This window comes from Rhinopithecus bieti, unplaced genomic scaffold (genome assembly GCF_001698545.2).
Source record: "Rhinopithecus bieti isolate Rb0 unplaced genomic scaffold, ASM169854v2 scaffold_15501, whole genome shotgun sequence".
Classification (NCBI taxonomy): domain Eukaryota; kingdom Metazoa; phylum Chordata; class Mammalia; order Primates; family Cercopithecidae; genus Rhinopithecus; species Rhinopithecus bieti.
Genome location: NW_016808317.1, coordinates 611,479 through 628,931, shown reverse-complemented (window position 1 = coordinate 628,931; position 17,453 = coordinate 611,479). Strand labels below are relative to the sequence as shown.

Genomic DNA, 17,453 nt, shown 5'->3' with positions numbered 1-17,453 from the left:
GCCCATCGCAACTTGCCAAAGTGCTGGGACTAAAGGCATGCACCATCGCCCCTGGCCTCAGGTATCACTTTGTAGCAAGGCAAAACAGACACCATCACCAAGTGGTGTTTATTCCAGAGATGCAAATCTGGTTAATTATTCAAAAATCAATTAATATCACTGGACATGGTGGCACATGAATGTATTTCCAGCTACTTGGGAGACTGAGGCAAAAGGGTCACTTGAGCCTGGCAGTTTGAGGCCAGCCTTGGCAACACAGTGAGACCCTGTCTCTAAAAATAAATTTTAAAAAGTCAATCAATGTAATTCACCACATTAACAGACTAAAGGTGAACAATCTCACCATCATATCAATTGACTCAGAAAAGTATCTGACAATATTCAACATCCATTAATGATAAAAATTTTCTGAAAACTAGGAGTAGAGAGGGACTTCCTCAGTTTCATAGAGAGCATCTACAGAAAATCTATACCTAACATCATACTTTCCCTTTAAGATTGGGCAAAGGCAAAGATGCCTACTTTTTTTTAATGTAGGTTGTTATTAAATGGTAAGCATCTGTGATAAGATCCCTGAGCAAAAGGCCAATGTATGTTTAAAATACCTTCTTTTTAAGGTTTTCCAGGCTCTGAAATGCAGCATTTTTTAAAGTGCAAGTCATTGGTAGTCCAACCGAAGATACCCACTCTTAGCACTCTTATTCAACATAATGCTGGAAGTTCTAGCAAATGCAATAAGGCAATACAAATTAGAAAGAAGGAAAATGATCCCTATTTGCAGATGACATGGAAAATCCCAAAGAATATACAACGAAACCCCAATGGTTATGGAAATATTTTGTATCTTGACTGCATGCTAATATCCTGATTGTGACATTGTACTATAGATTTGCAAAATGTTACCATTGGAGGAAACTGGATGAAGGTTACATGGACTCTTTCTTATTATTTCTTAGAAATGCATGTGAATCTATAATTGTCTGAAAATAAAAAGTTAATTTAAAAATATATCTTTAAAGTAGGTGTTAAGGCTGGGTGCAGTAGCTCACACCTATGAACCTAGCACTTTGAGAGGCCAAGGAGGGCAGATTGCTTGAGCTCAGGGGTTTGAGACCAGCCTAGGCAATAAGGTGAAGCCCCATCTCTAGAAAAAATACAAAAATTAGTTGGGCATGGTGGTGCATGCCTGTAATCCCAGCTACCTGGGAGGCTGAGGTAGGAGGATCACTTGAGCCTGGGAGGCAAAGGTTGCAGTGAGCAGAGATCACGCCACTGCACTGCAGCCTGGGTGACACAGGGAGACCCTGTCTCAGAAAAAAAAAAAAAAAAAGCTTTTAAATGACTGAGTTTGGTTTTCTTTGGATGTTAGATTGTCTCCAGTAAGTAGCTCTTAATTTGTTTTAGAATTTTCAGTGGAGAGGCACATGAATAAGTTAGAAAACTCCTTTGTTTCCATAGCATGCTGAAATCATGGATAATTCCAAAAGCAAAATATATTAGCGGTATATTTACTCTTAAATATCTGGGGAGGTGCTATGTTCATACTGAGTTATCTCAGTAGAATTATAGCAAAATATTTTACATGAAAATACTTATAAATTATATAAGTACAAAGAATATCTTATTCTCAAGCTCTGAATCATCTCTAAATATTATATTAGGATTTTCATCAGAGTTGAACATCAGTCAAAAGAGAAAGAGAAATACTTGAGTGTGAACAACTCTTAGATTGCAGCAAAGAGATTTTCTCTTACTAGCAAGAGAGAAAAAAGGAGCCTGACTTATGTTAGCAGAGTATTTAACAGGTATATAGGAAGAAGACAATAAAACAAGAGACACCGGCCGGGCGCGGTGGCTCATGCCTGTAATCCCAGCACTTTGGGAGGCTAAGGCAGGCGGATTATGAGGTCAAGAGATCGAGACCATCCTGACCAACATGGTGAAATCCCGTCTCTACGAAAAATACAAAAATTAGCTGGGCATGGTGGCACACTCCTATCGTCCCAGCTACTCGGGAGGGTGAGACAGGAGAATTGCTTGAACCAGGGAGTTGGAGGAGGCTGCAGTGAGCCGAGATCGTGCCACTGCACTCCAGCCTGGCGACAGAGCGAACGAGACTCCATCTCAAAAAACAAAACAAGGCCGGGCACGGAGGCTCACACCTGTAATCTCAGCACTTTGGGAGGCCTAGGCGGGTGGATCATGAGTTCAGGAGATAGAGACCCATCCTGGCTAACACGGTGAATCCCCGTCTCTACTAAAAATACAAAAAATTAGCTGGGCGTGGTGGCTTGTGCCTGTAGTCCCAGCTACTGGGGAGGCTGAGGCAGGAGAATGGCGTGAACCCGGGAGGCGGAGCTTGCAGTGAGCTGAGATGGCCCCGCTGCACTCCAGCCTGGGCGACCGAGTGAGACTCCGTCTCAAAAAACAAAACAAAACAAAAAACAGGAGACTCAGATAGCCTGTATCCATTGAGAAAATTATCATTACTGTGAATCTTTCTTCTCTAGTGGCTATTGGACTTTTCTGTAACTTGGTATTCTGCAGTTTATTTGCTTGCTCAGGACTTAAGATGCTTCTTTAATATGAAGAAATATATTTCTTTAATTTTGTAAAATTTTCCGTTATTATACTTTTGAATACTGCCACTTCCCACCCACCTTGTTCTTTACTTCTAGAACTTCGATTTACGTGTGCTGAGCCTCTAATTCCACAGAGTATTTGCAAAGTCAGAAATATAACATATACTCATTTAACATGATTTCAGGTTCATCAAGGAATAATTTATACACAGTAAAGTGGCCTCTTTAGGTGCTCTGTTTGATGAGTTTTGACAAATGTATACACTCATGTGAGTGCTAAAAAGATGTAGGATATTCCTATACTCAAATAATTTCGCTAATGCACCTTTGTATTTAATCTCCTTCCCCCACTTCCAGTCCCTGGAAATCACTGATCTGATTTCTGTTCCTATAGTTTTACCTGTTCCAGAAGGTCATATAAATAAAATCCTAGAGGGTATAGCTGTTTATATTTGGCTTCTTTCACTCAGCATAATGCTTTTGAAATTCACCTAGATCGTGGCATGCGTCTGTAGTTCATTCTTTTTATTGCTAAGTAGTGTTCCATAGCATGAGTGTATCACAGTTTGTTGATCCATACTAGTGGTGGACATTTCAGTTATTTCTGTTTTTGGCAATTTTGAATAAAGCTGCTATGAACATTTACCTATAGGTGCTTTTCTATCTCTTGGGTAAGCATCTGGGAGTAGAGTTGCTGGGCTGATATGGTAACATCTTAGGTGTGAGATTGCTTATCGGTATTATAAGAAACAAACAGCTTTCCAGTCATTGTACCATTCCATTCTTACCAGCAATGTATGAGAGTTCTAGCTGCTGTGCATTCTTGCTAGCACTTCATACTGTTAGTTTTACATTTTAAAAAAGTTCTTTGGTAAAGTGTCTGTTCAAATCTCTTGCCAATGTAAAAATTGAGTTTTGTGCCTTTTTATTATTAAATTGAGTTCTTTATAATTTAAATGCGTGTCCTTTACTAGGTATATGTTTTGCAAATATTTTCTCCCCATCTGTGACTTCTCTTTTCATTTTCTTTATGGTATTTTCAAGAGCCTACTTTTTTATTTTAAATAAGTCTAATTTCAGCCATTTTTAATTTTTTATTTTATATTTTATTTTATTAAATTTATATTTATATTTATATTTTAATTTACTATAAAATATATTTTAGATAAGTCAATCTCAGCATTTTATTTAGCAATAACATTCGAAATTAGTACAAATAAATTCCTTATTTATGTTATATTTATATTCTTATGCTTTAATTCAAAATATTCCAATAAGTGTCAATTTAGCAGTCTTTCTATACTATATGTTTCTGTGCTTTTACTAAGACATCTCTTGCCTAAACCAAACTGATGTTTAGACCAGGCCGGAGAGAGTGTGAACAGTGTTTCCTAGAAAAACGACTTATAGGATTCGATACTCATTGGCCTGATGCTTTCACGTAAGGAGAAAACTTTCAAACTGCACTTGGTGCAGACCTGCAGATGCCTTTGTCTCAACATCAAGGACTCGAGATAATGTAATCATTTCTCTTGCTCGCTCCCAAGACTTCAGGTGAGCACCCTCTGTGTGTTCGTGTGTGTGTGTGTGTGGTGTTAGAGTTGTGTTGTGTGTGATACTTATGAGACATAGACTCTTCTCTTAGTGCAGCAGCTTGTAGCAACATTCCCTGTCTCTGCGTATCGGTGATCAGAATTCCTCATATCTGACCTAAAGTCCACCCCACACTGCCATGGTAGGATATAAAGCTATTCCTCTATACGTACACGACTTATCCTTTCTTTTCATTCTTAATACTTACAACAGACGACATTTCTCTATATCTTTAAGCTAATATAAAATACTTACATTATCTCCAGTATTTGTATGTTTATAGCAGGTACAGGCCCTCTTACAATAGGTGATCACAAACATTGCCAGAATTCTCTTCTGTGAAGACTGTGTTTTCATGATAACTGCCGTACAATATTAGAACTTAAATCTCTGTGTTTTTTGGTTTTTTTTTTTTTTTTTTTTTTTTTTTTTTTTTTTTTTTTTTTTACATTATTTAGTTTATGCTTCAATGTTTCAACTCAGCTACTGACTTGTCTTTCAAAAAAATGTAGAGCATAGGATCCACTTCCTTGAAGCTCATAAAATTTATAAAATCCAAGAAATTCGTTTAAAACTCCCAAATTCCCCTCCCAGACAATTGCATCCCCCACCATCTAAGTCTCTGTTATTCAATTTTCAATTTCTCTTCCTGGTTACATAGTTTGTGCACTTTGGTTTTACTCATTAATTATACCTTTTTCTCCTTGACTTACCAGAATCATTAAATGACCACAGGATTTTCCCTATTACTGCCTATTCTAAAATCTTTTTCATCAAATAATAGTGTAAAATATCAGAATAACCTGCATAGTTGCTGCATTATGCATTTGGAGATTTGTAGAGAACAAGAAAATAATTTTTATTTGAGAACAGAAAAATAATTTTTTATTTCATGGATTTCTGGTTCTATTTTAAGTCTGGAGTGATATGTGGGAAGTATGAAACATGCCTCAACTCACAATGGTCTTACTACCTGATTGAAGAGGATAGGCTTTTAAAAGAAAAAATCTTACAATGCTGTAATATGAACAGCATGTAATGAAGTGCTGCAACATTGATTCATCAATGCACAGAGGTGGGGACAGCCATGGAAGGATGAGAGGTTGGGTGAGGCTCTCCAGGGCCCTCAGAGTCCTGAAGACACTGAAAGATTTGGAATGACAAAAAAAAATGAGATGCTGTTCTGACCAGGAAACAGCCTTATTAAGATACAGAGTACACATGGAATATGAGGGCTCAGTAAAGGTACCCTCATGTTCCCCACTTCAGCCACAGAAAGTAAACAACTCCCAAGAAAACCTTTTCTGCAAACAACCAGTACTTCTCTTGAGGGGGTCCACAAGGAGCACTTTTACAGATGGGGAATTAGCAGCTGTGTTTTGTTTGGTAAAACAGAAACTAACAGGCAAACATCCTGATATTAACTCAGAAACATCTCCAGCCACAACATTTTCATTTGTTCTTACATATTCTTAGACCAGATGAAGTGGATTTTTCCCTTACAAAGGAATTCAGAATGTATACTAAGGAAACCATTCCCTTCTGGGATCCAATCTAGTCCTTGTTTGGGAAATAAAACGTGGAACATATCCAGGTGGCTGAAAGAGAAGAAGAGACATCCTGACAATACTCATCAGAAGGCTCCCTGGATCCTTCCTTCTTCTAAGTCATTTTACCAGTCCTTGAAAATGTATTTTTCTACCAAATAAGGTTACTTATATTCACATTCTTTAAGCAGTCCTAGTCTTAGTGAGAGAAGACATACATATACCATCCAAAGCATGCAACGCAGAACAAGAGATCAGCGTGCTTCTCCTCAAAAGGCTATTCCCATGGGCCTTTCCCGTGTCCCCTCTTGTCACCACCGCTCATGTCTCTATATTTCACAGTGAAGCCAATGGGAGTTCCACATTCTGCCTGGATTCTGTAAGAGTCTCATCATCCAAGGGCAAGAACAAATTGCTGGCAGTCACACACATGTTTACAATCACTGACATTTGCACTGCTACAAATAAAGAATGCATTCCTCCTACACATGTACATTGAAGATGGTTAGGAAAATCTGTTTTGTGTTAAGCTTCTTCTCTTTGATATGCATTTCCAATCACTAACCCAATGCTGCTTTAATTTTGTTTGTAGGAAGCTGAACTGACACGAATCAAAAGAAGTCCATTGTTTTGGACTGTGTTCCATACTTGGCTGTCCCAGAGGTTGATCTCACCACCATTCAGAGATCCAAGAAGAAGCCACCTGTTGGATTTAAGAAAACCCAGTAAGATGTTGCTACTATGTTTTTTTGTTTTGTTTTGTTTTGTTTTTGTATGTGTGTCTCTGCAGGTAGAAACTTAATTAGCCAATAAAATGTACTTTTGCATGAGAATTGAAGTAAACTTTGTCCCAAATATGAGAAACTATGGCAGTCATACAGGAATTGTATGGCAAGCCTAAAGGATGGTCAACTTTAAACAAATTTCCACAGGTAGGCCCAGATTTCCTATCTCTTTTCTAGTGTATCCTTCTTGCTCACAAGTATCTTACTCTTTTATTAACTCCTTCATTCAAGTCTCCAGCTCTTAATCAGCTCCTTCTCTCACCTTCCCCCGCTGAGCATCTCTCCTATCATATTTTCCCATCTAGACCACATATCTGCCACTGCTCCCCTTATAACTACCATCTCACTAGCCAGGGTTGACTTAGCTCTATGCACAGGGTAGCTCTGACTAACTCCTTCCTATAAGCTGAGACTACCATCCATCAGCATATCTTGGACTTGGTTTCCTAATTTTGTTCTTCCACTTTCCTTTATTGCTCTTTTAATTCTGTTCCAGTGGTTTGTCTGGTGGATTGTTCTTTATTGCGACCAATACAGGATGGAGACGTTACACAGGAATTAATTTATTTGGCATTTGCTCCCAGTTTGTCCCCAGATAATTCTTCAGTATGGAGACCGGTTGGCATTTTTTGGGCACTGCCATCTGGGCCTCTTTATGCCATCCATAAACAAGGGATGGAGGGGTGGATGGAAAAAAGAAAAATGACTATGCTGATTTCTGAAAATTACTGAGATTGAGAAAACTAAGGTCTCACGTAGAATAGTTGCGTTAGATCCCAACCCGGATAGTAAGTCTTCAGTATAGTTTCTCTGAAGTCATTTGGGTTTTAATAAGGTCAGAATAACTAGGACACTGAAATTGGTACTACTGTCATCAATAAAGAATAGGCAGCATTTTTGGCTATCGTCATTAACAGGAGGACAGATTGATGGTATTTTTGTCCTGAAAGCTAAGAACCTTCCTACTTCTCACTCAGAATCTTTTCCGTAATTATATTTGCCTGAACTGTTTTGTAGCTATTGGTCCCTATATTCTGTGTTAGAAACTAAATAAATCTATTTCAGTCTCTTAACTAAGATTTATAATAATACAAATTTATTTCTTAGTAGTCTATGCTTTGGTTCAGAGTGTACTGTTAGGAAGAGGACCTATTTGGAGGGTTGTTCTCTACCCATCTTTTTGGGAAAGTAGTATGGAAGAACACTGAATCATTAATCAGAAAGGAGACACAGTTTCTTTTTCTTCAATTTGACAACCCAATTCTCAACTGCAAGGCAAGAGAAAAAAGTAAGGCACATCTGCTCCATCCCCTGCTATCTATCCCTACCCTCTATTCTATAGATTGAGATAAGAGAGGCTAGAAATAAGATGTTGATCTTCAATTATATTTTTCATTCATTCATTCATTCACTTCCCATGGGAAAGATTGATGCCAAGCAGGTGAAACAAGGTGAAGAGGATGAATGGAAAAGAAAATATATAAAATATTTAGCTTCCCAAAGTATGGGGTGAGGCACTGGTGGAGAAGAAACAGTGGGTGCTCAGCTTTGGGTAAATGCCTGAAGCTAGTGTCTGCCTTGAGATAGTTTTGCTCTTTACCTCTCTAAGTACAAACAGCAGATGACTCAAGTTTGAGTAGAAAAGTGGGCAGAAGCGTTTGTTCTCTGCCTCCAGATATCTCCAGTGATTATCTGGCAAGCCTCCCCACAGGGAGACAATTGACTGAGTGGTACATATTCCTCATATTCTCGCATTTCTAAAGATCCCAGTTTATTTATTTCTAGTAATTGGTTCTGTCATCGACTGAAAAACGTGTATTATTAAAAAAAAATCTTTGTAGAAGACAGCCTATGCACTTCTTTGCTTTTGTGCTTTAGAAAGTAATGTGGTGTTTTCTAAAACATTACTGGTTCCACCCAAACACTTTTCCTTGGACATACAATTAATTTAGGTTAGCACAACTGAACAAATATCCATTGACTATTCATCTGTAATATACAAGAGGACTTCAAAAAGTTCATGGAAAATGGAATTAAAAGATAGAGGCCAGGCACGGTGACTCATGCCTGTAATCCCAGCAGTTTGGGAGGCCAAGGCAGGAGCATCACCTGAGGTCAGGAGTTCAAGACAAGCCTAATCAACATGGAGAAACCCCATCTCTACTAAAAAATACAAAATTAACTGGGCATGATGGCACATGCCTGTAATCCCAGCTACTCAGGAGGCTGAGGCAGGAGAATCGCTTGAACCTGGGAGGTGGAGGTTGCAGTGAGCCGAGATTGTGACATTGTACTCCAGCATTGGCAACAAGAACGAAACTCCGTCTCAAAAAAAAAAAAAAAAGAAAAAAAAAGATAGAAATAAAAAATATACACTTGATTTCTCAACATAAACTCTATGTAGTTTAAGACACTTACATAAGTGATTATACCAGCCATTTTAGTCCATTCCTAAAAAGCTGATAGGCCTGGGAATTTAACCATGTCAATAGTTACAAATAATCTTTTTTACATTATTAACTGAAGAAAATAAGTGCTCTTTAAAGACATTTTAAGATTAGGAAACAAAAGAAGTCAGAAAGAGCCAGTCAGGACTGTAAGGCAGATGCCTCATCATTTCCCATTGAAATTCTCATAAAATTGCCCTTGTTTGATGAGAGGAATGGGCAGGAGCATGTCAACATGGAGAACGATTCTCCATTGAAGCTTTTATGGGAATATGTCTGCTAAAGCATTGGCTGACTTCCTTAAAACACTTTCATGGTTAGCAGATGTTATCATTCTTTGGCCTTCCAGAAAGTCAACAAGCGAAATGCCTTGGGCATCCCCCCAAAAACTGTTGCTATAACCTCTTTGCTCTTGACCAATCCACTTTCGTTTTGACTGGACCACTGCTGCTTCTTGGTAGCCGTTGCTTGGATTGTGCTTTGTCTTCAGGATCATACTTCAAACATAGTAGAGCCATGTTTCATCTCCTGTGACAGTTGTTCAAAGAAATGCTTCAGGATCTTGATCCCACTCGTTTAAAACTTCCATTGAAAGCTCTGCTCTTGTCTGCAGCTGATCTGTCATGCAATGGTTTTGAACCACAGAGTGGAACGTTTGTTCAATTTTAATTTTCAGCCAGAATTGTGTAAGATGAATCACTTGAGATATCTGTGGTGTTGGCTATTGTTTCTGTTGCTGATCATCTGTCCTCTTCCGTTTGGATATAAACAAGTTGAATTTTTTCTTTCAAATCGATGCGAATGGTCTGTTGCTGGGCGTTTCATTCTCAACACCATTTTGTCCCTTCTTAAAACGAGCCAGCTATTTGTATACTGCTGATTTCTTTGTGTCATTGTCCCCATAAACTTTTTCTAAAGCATCAGTGACTTCACCATTCTTCCACCCAAGCTTCACCATAAATTTGATGTTTATTCTTCCTTTAGATTCAGCAGAATTCATGTTGCTCTGATAGGGATGTTTTTCAAACTGAGATCTTATTCTTCTTAGTGCCGCAAACTAGATCCTATTCCTACATGTATAACAAATTAGCACAAGTTATTTCAGGGTAAACAAGTTTTGAAATCCATGCATAGTTTTTTCATAATATGCATTTCCATGAACTTTTTGAAGAACCTAAATGATATGTGTGTTGTTATAAGCAGTTAACAAGAATTTTAACCTGCAAATAAATACATTGAGGAATACATTTTCTATGCCAGAATAATTCTACTTCCTGTGTTTAGGAAATAACATAGTAAAAAATGTACTTTGATATATTTTCTATCTGTTTTGAACAAACAAAGAATTGTGATTTCAGTTCCATGTGTTTTTTCTGAGGAGCTGTAACATGTTCTGGCAAGTGACAGTCTACAAAACATCTACTTAGATTTCACCTTCGTCTTTGAAATAATAGCCTGACCATGTTTCCAACGAACATGTCTGCAGTCAGTGCCAATTTTCCTTTGTACTATATATCTTTTAATAAAAAGATAAAATACTAACCTTTTTTTAAATCACAAAACACCTCTACAAGGAAGTGTACTAAAACATCTATGCAAAGGAATAGATGTAATATCTATGACTAAGAGCTATGTGCAGATCACTAAAAATCAGACTGGAGACAAAGCTAGAAAAATGCCCAAAGCCATTTGGAATTTTCTTTCATCTTAAGCTACTTGTTGCATTCCTGTATGTGGTGGAATTTCCAAGCAGTTGGTACCTTTCTATTCCCTGTTTCAACTACAAAATCCACTTACAGGCACATCTTTACAGAATTGTTAAATTGTATGCATTTGCACTCTCTTCCTCTTCAAACCCAAACAGTACAATCTCAACTTTTGCATAGCATCATTAAAATATTCTATAATTAAACCTATAATGATAGGTACATAAGAACAGGGAGTAAAAATCATAGATATGGCCAGGCATTGTGGCTCACAGCTGTAAACTCAGTACTTTGGGAGGCTGAGGCGGGAGGATTACTTGAGGCCAGGAGTTCAAGACCAGCATACAGAACATAGTGAGACCCCACTTCCATAAATTTTTTTTTTTAATTTTCCGGGCATGGTGACATGTGCCTGTGGTCCCAGCTACACAGGAGGTTGAAGCAGGAGGATGGCTTGAACCCAGGAGGTTGAGGCTGCAGTGAACCAAAATTGTGCCACTGCATTCTAACCTGGGCAACATATTGATACTATGTCTCTTAAAAAAAATCATAGGTACTTTCAAAAAAATGTTAAATCAACTAAAAAAGTATCATGTAACTTTTACGAAAACTAACCTAGCTCCTTGCAGGCAAGATGGTTGCAAAGATTTTCAGAAGAAGTCTGATTGTGGGTCACAAAAGAAGTGTGTCTCACACATAATCCTGTTCTGGGTGGTTAAGGAGGAAGGAAGTGTACTTCATCAGTGGAAGTAATAGAGAATGGAAAAATTATACGGTGGATGGTGCCGTGTGGCTTTGTGAACTACTTTGCTGCATTTTCCCTTGAGCGTGACAACATTTTTAATGTAACTGTGTCTTGCATCTTGCAGCACAAAACCCCTGAAAATGAATTTCTGATGGTTGAGAATGAGTCCCATGAGGAAATCAGGAAAATTTTTAAAAATATGATATGAATAGCTCTTACAATGCATCTTTAAAAAATAAAATGTGTTTTGAAAGCAAGATTTGTTTGGGCTTATCTCGCCACAGGACTGTCTGGGTTTCTACCCCCAGTGGAAAAGCGACGCTGCTCTGGCTTCCCGCCTCCTTTTGTTCTGTGGCAATCATCCATCCAAGTCTGCAATGTGCCTACAGTTTCCAGTCACACATTTCTTTCTTGCTGCCACTGTGGAGTTAAGGCATATGATAGCGTTTGGAAGAAAATAAACATCCCTTGTAATAGGCCAATATAGCAAACCCTGGTGAGTGGGATCTATCAAAAGCAAACTTGGATAATGATCAAGGGAGAAAATAAAGCCTTTATTCTTGGCTGCTGAGAGTGGTGACTTCCAGCTAGGCTGTTCTTTCATTTTATTGTTAGGGTGAGTTCAAGCACACCTAATGCCCTGAGGGGATCACACCGTTGAAAGACTCCATACTTGAAAGAAGAAGAAATTCTAAAGTTATAAACACATCTAATTTGGAACCATCAGGGTATTCCATATTTTAGGGCATTTTCTTTTCAAGTTCTCCTTCAGTTCACATAAAAGCCCTACTTCTTTGTTTTTCTTTGCCAAAGGATGGGGCCCTGGACAAGAGTTCTGGAAAAGCCTATGAGGCCTTGGGAGCTTCCCCTCCTGGTGCTGGCAGCCGGCAGATGCCTGTGATGCTATCTATGCCTGTCAGTTTAATCTCACAGCGCTGCCTAACAGGCACGACATTGTCCTGGAGTGCTTTTACTAGAACTGTTTTAATGACTGTGAATAATATTTTGAAAGACCCAACACCTGATCTTCCATTAACAAACCTGGCTATTTTGCTTTTGAATGTCCAAAAGAGCCAATTACCCTGCAAATCTCTGATTCAAGTGTACCAGATTGAATTACAGAAGCGCGTATTTCAGGGAACTCTCCTTGCATTCCAAATCTGTCCAGTTGAGGTAGGGTTTTTTGATAGAAAAGATTTCCTTTTTATTTCAAACTGTGTCCCATTTCAGAATACTTACTTTGCAATATCTCTCACCCTTGGTAACAGAGGGGAGGGGTTCATATGTTGACATCCAACCTCCTGAGAGGTGGTGAGAGACAAAATCTCCCCAGCCTCCTTACGCAACTGTAATGATGAAAGACATACAACAAAATGATGTCTTGTTTAATGTGGGATTTTATGTGCCACTGGAACATAGGCAACATCTAATGTGAAATGGCTTCTGCTTCAAACAGAGGGCCAGTATTTTGCCCTCTGTTTACTATGTTCCCCAGGGTTACCACAACCTTGCTAGAGTTCCAAGCGCAGTGGTTATCAGCAGAGATGGATGCCATTGTAAGGAGCCTGGAAATCCCAGGTGTAGGTACTGAATAAACAAGAAAGGTATTGTAATAATCTCAATTGTGAGGATGAGGGAAAGAAACAACCACTGAAGAATTTTGATAAGGGATTTTTCTAGCCTTCAAACTTTTCTCAGGAATATTTCAGCAGAGTGGGACATAGGGCCACTTATTCAGCTTCATGATTGGCCAGTTTCTGTCCATTCCTGCACCTTTTCTCCTCCTTCTCCTGTGGGTAGTTCTCTCCAGTTGCCTCTTCTCTTTACATATCCAGGACATGCTGATAACATTAATGCTTCTACAAAGATATAGGTTTTAACAGGGAAAGGAGGTGGGATCTGGCATGTGGTAGATAATCAATGTTGGTTGGCTAAATAAAAGCTAAATTTCATCTCCATTAACTTTATTACTACTTAAACTGAACATTTAAAAAAAGAATTAGTCTTGGACATGATGCAACATTATGTCTAAGTCAAAGTTTTTTATTACCTTGGGTTTTACACCCTTCTTATCCTTCTGGTTAAGTGAGAGCAGGCAACTCCATCTGGCATGTAAAGAACCAGAAAAAAATTCTATGGATTTTTGTACCTGTTTATTTCTCCTCGTACATGTTGTAGCTACTGGTAGAATATTTGGATTTTTGCCAGTTTGTTAGAAGAGTAGATTTTACTTTACATTTATTTTTTATGAGCAAGATTGAGCATCTTGTTATATGTTTAAGTGTCATTTGTATTTCTTTTTAAAATAATTTCTTACTGTTACCTCTTGCCCATTTATTTCTATCAGGTTGTTGGTCTTTTTCTTCTCCACTTCTAGAAACCTTTGTAAATTAAGGATATTAGTTTGCTCTTTGTGTTTGTTACATATGGCAAATAGACTTCTCTAGATTATCATTTGTTTTGTACTTTGCTACTGTAAATGTGTTTTAATTTCATAGAGCTAAATTTATCACTATTTCTCCTTGTTGCCTCTGTGTTTTGAATCATGATTAGGAATACTTGTGTGTTTTCAGGTAATGAAGAAATTCATCTCTGTTTTCTTCTCATATTTGCGTGGTTTTATTTTTTACATTTCAGTCTCTAAACTATTTTGAATTTCCCTGGTGTCTATTATAAGAAATATATCCTATTTTATCACTTTTTATATTGCTATTGAGTGATCCCAATATTATTTGTTAAGAAGGCCATCCTTTCCCCACTGATTTGAAATTCTGCTTTTTTTTCATGTATTAAATTTCCACATACTACCATGTCTATTTCTGGATTTTCTGTTTTATGACATTAGTCTGTCTGTGAACCAATATTATGCTATTTTTAATTATATAGACTTTATCATTTATACAGTAACAATAATTTGTAATGTCATTTTATACACAGTATGAAAAGATCCTCCCCCCACCCATAACCAACCCACCATGCTCCTTTCCCAGGGCTTTTGTAGTTATTATTGCTTGTTTGTTCTTCCAAATGAACTTTGTTACCACTTTCTCTAGATCTAGAGATAGAAGACTGTTGATATTATACTGAGATGGCATTAAGTTTGTTAATCAACTTAGGGATGATTTATATCTTTACAGCAATGAGTTTTTTTTGCCAAGGTATACTGCTTGCCTTTCCGTTTTCCACTAAGTAAGCTCTGTAGATTTTAGGAGTGTTTTATGATTTTCTTCTTATAGACTTTATATACTTTTTTTTTTTTTTGAGACGGATTCTCGCTCTGTTGCCCAGGCTGGAGTGCAGTGGCGCGATCTTGGCTCACAGAAAAGCTCGCCTCCCAGGTTCATGCCATTCTCCTGCCTCAGCCTCTCAAGTAGCTGGGACTACAGGCGCCCGCCACCATGCCGCTAATTTTTTGTATTTTTAGTAGAGACGGGGTTTCACTGTGTTATCCAGGATGGTCTCGATATCCTGACCTCGTGATCCGCCCACCTCAGCCTCCCAAAGTGCTGGGATTACAGGTGTGAGCCACCATGCCTGACTGGCTTTATGTATTTCTTAATCTTAATGTTAAAGTTATGCCCAATGTTTTCTTTTCTAAGTGTAAATAGAATCTTTCCCATTATATTTTAATTTCCCATTAGTTTTCAATTGATTTTTGTTTTACATGTGAGAGCTATTTTTGAAAGTATACATTTAAACTACTATAATAAGTTATCTTATTGTTAATAATGGTTTTCCACTAATTTACTTTTTAGGGGGACATTACAGATGTATAATTTTATCACATGCAAATACCTCTTTTTAATTCTTAGACTACTAGTTGCTTCTCTTGTCTTATTACATTGGCCAAAATCATCAACATGATATTAAATAGTAGCTCTAGTGCGTTTTAGAAAGCTATTCACAAAGAATAAAGTTGATTGTTTCCTGAACCTTTTCCTCTTTTTCTCGCATTTCCCTCTTCCTTCCTAGAAAGAAAGAATATGACAATGAGATGCAGAGTAGAGTTCCCAACATTAAGCATGAGATAGACAAAGGGAGTCTAGGAATCTGGATAATAATGTGTTGTTTAGCTGCCAACATTTGGATGCTTCATTTATGTGGATGCTTCCAAGATAATTGCTCAATTAATTATCAAGACTCTACATGTTCACAGAGATATTTGACCTGAGTTATTTCCTTTGCCAGCATAAATAATGAAGGATGAGTAAAAGACTTAACTTGGATAAGAAAACTTTCGCATACATTCTGCTTAAGCCAGAAAGCCATTTCCTTGAAGTTTCTTAGCATTCTAGGGCTTATATGGTGCCAGGTTGAATGCTAAGTGTTATACCTCATTGGTTTCACACAACACACCAAATTGAGGACTGGAGGTGCTATGTAACTGGCTCAAAGTCATAAAACTCATAAGAGGCAGAGGAAGTTGAAACCGAGGATTGTTGAACTCTAGACTGCCACCCATGTAGCCCAAGTGCTCCAAACTGGGTGCCCTGGTTTGAATATGAACATGCACTGCCAGTGAGGATCTTTGAATGAGGTCTTCTGGGGTATGTAGGTTTCATGGCTGCTCCTGAAGCAATTACTGATTATCTCTAAGTGATCACTGGCATTAGCATTATTAAATGTCCAATCACATTTAAGAAGCTGTGTGGCTATGTGTCTTTGTCACATCTGTTGACCACAGAAAATGACTTACTCTATTATCCTGACAAATTGCATTTCAATCCCTTGAGAAAGATACTCAAATTGGAAAATCATCTGCACTTTTTCTTCCCTGCTACATCTCTGGCTTTACTGCAATCATTTCTTAAAAATTCCAACAGAACAGCAACAACTCTCACAATTGGCATGTTTTAAAGCTTCTCTTTCTGCTTCTATCCGAATTATTTAGGAAGGCTTTAGAAAATGAAAAAACTAAGACTTAAGTGCAAGCTTCTGTCTCTTTTAGAGGATGAGCTTCACATGGCTATTTTATTATTTTCCATATTAGAAGCAAAGTTTTAAAACTATTCTTTATGCTTTTATGAAAATGTTATGTGATTTTAAAAGTATTATACATAAAGACAATACAAAATTAAAAGGAAATCCTTTTTTTTCATTAGTAGGTATTCAGTAATGTGTCAAATCTTGATATACCTAATTTGTCTTCTTTCAACTTTACTTTTGGATTTCCTGATTCCAGTTTTTCAAAAGTTGACAGACATCATGTTATTGTCACTAATTCCTCCCACTCAGCTCTCAGAGGTTCATTGTTCTGAGGGAGAAATTATCATCTTCCCTTTTCCCTCCACTGGCTTAGTTTAAGAAAGTGAGGCAGATTATGGGTCTTCTGTTTTGTGCTTCAGCACAGCCTGGCATTTGATTCTGGAGTATCCCAAGACCTTTTCTAGAAAGTTCCAACTCTTCATCTTCTTCTCCTGCTCTTCAGTCTTCAGAGCCTCTTTGTGGTTCAAGGGGTGTGGGTAAAAGGGAGAGTTTACTGGACATCACTGGGAGGAAGCCCATGAGCTGACCCTTAGGTACTGGGGAATACCTATTCTAAGACAGTTAAGTGAGACTTTTCAAAACTGATGGATAGGATCTGGCTTCATCCACAGAGAAGACCAGCAGAACCACTTGGATTTTGGGACATTAGGCATGCTCATCTAGAACTCCTCCAACCCCCTCTTTTGAGTTCAGGGCATAACTTCTTCCACGGACCACTCAGTCAGTGACATTTTCATGGCTAGTTTGGTGTAGCTAGTTTATGGGTTCTCTAACACTGATTGCTCAGTCCACTTCTGATAATTGTGGCCTGAGAAAAATTTAAGAATTTAAAGGAGTGATGTTGGCATTTCTGAAAACCTTTTGTTTCTAGTGGTCTAAGCCTGGAATTGAAGCCTAGGAGCCCAGTGGCATCCGCGTAGAAGAATCAGCTTTGCAAGCCGAATGCCTCCAGCTGTTGTGGAGGCTCATGCTCCTACAACTTAGTGGAGCGTCTTTAAGTAAAAAAAATACAAACATTTCTTTTCCTTCCTTCCTTCCCTCCCTCCCTCCCTCCCTCCCTCC

General features: G+C 38.1%; 1 long non-coding RNA gene across 1 annotated transcript in view; it reads left to right on the top strand.

Moving 5' to 3' along the window:
• LOC108538391 (uncharacterized) overlaps positions 1 to 17,453 on the top strand; it is a 105,682-nt gene that overhangs the window by 43,985 nt on the left and 44,244 nt on the right. The window contains exon 2 of the long non-coding RNA XR_001888063.1: positions 6,315 to 6,447. This is a non-coding gene — a long non-coding RNA (uncharacterized LOC108538391). The remainder of the gene's footprint in view (positions 1 to 6,314; positions 6,448 to 17,453) is intronic.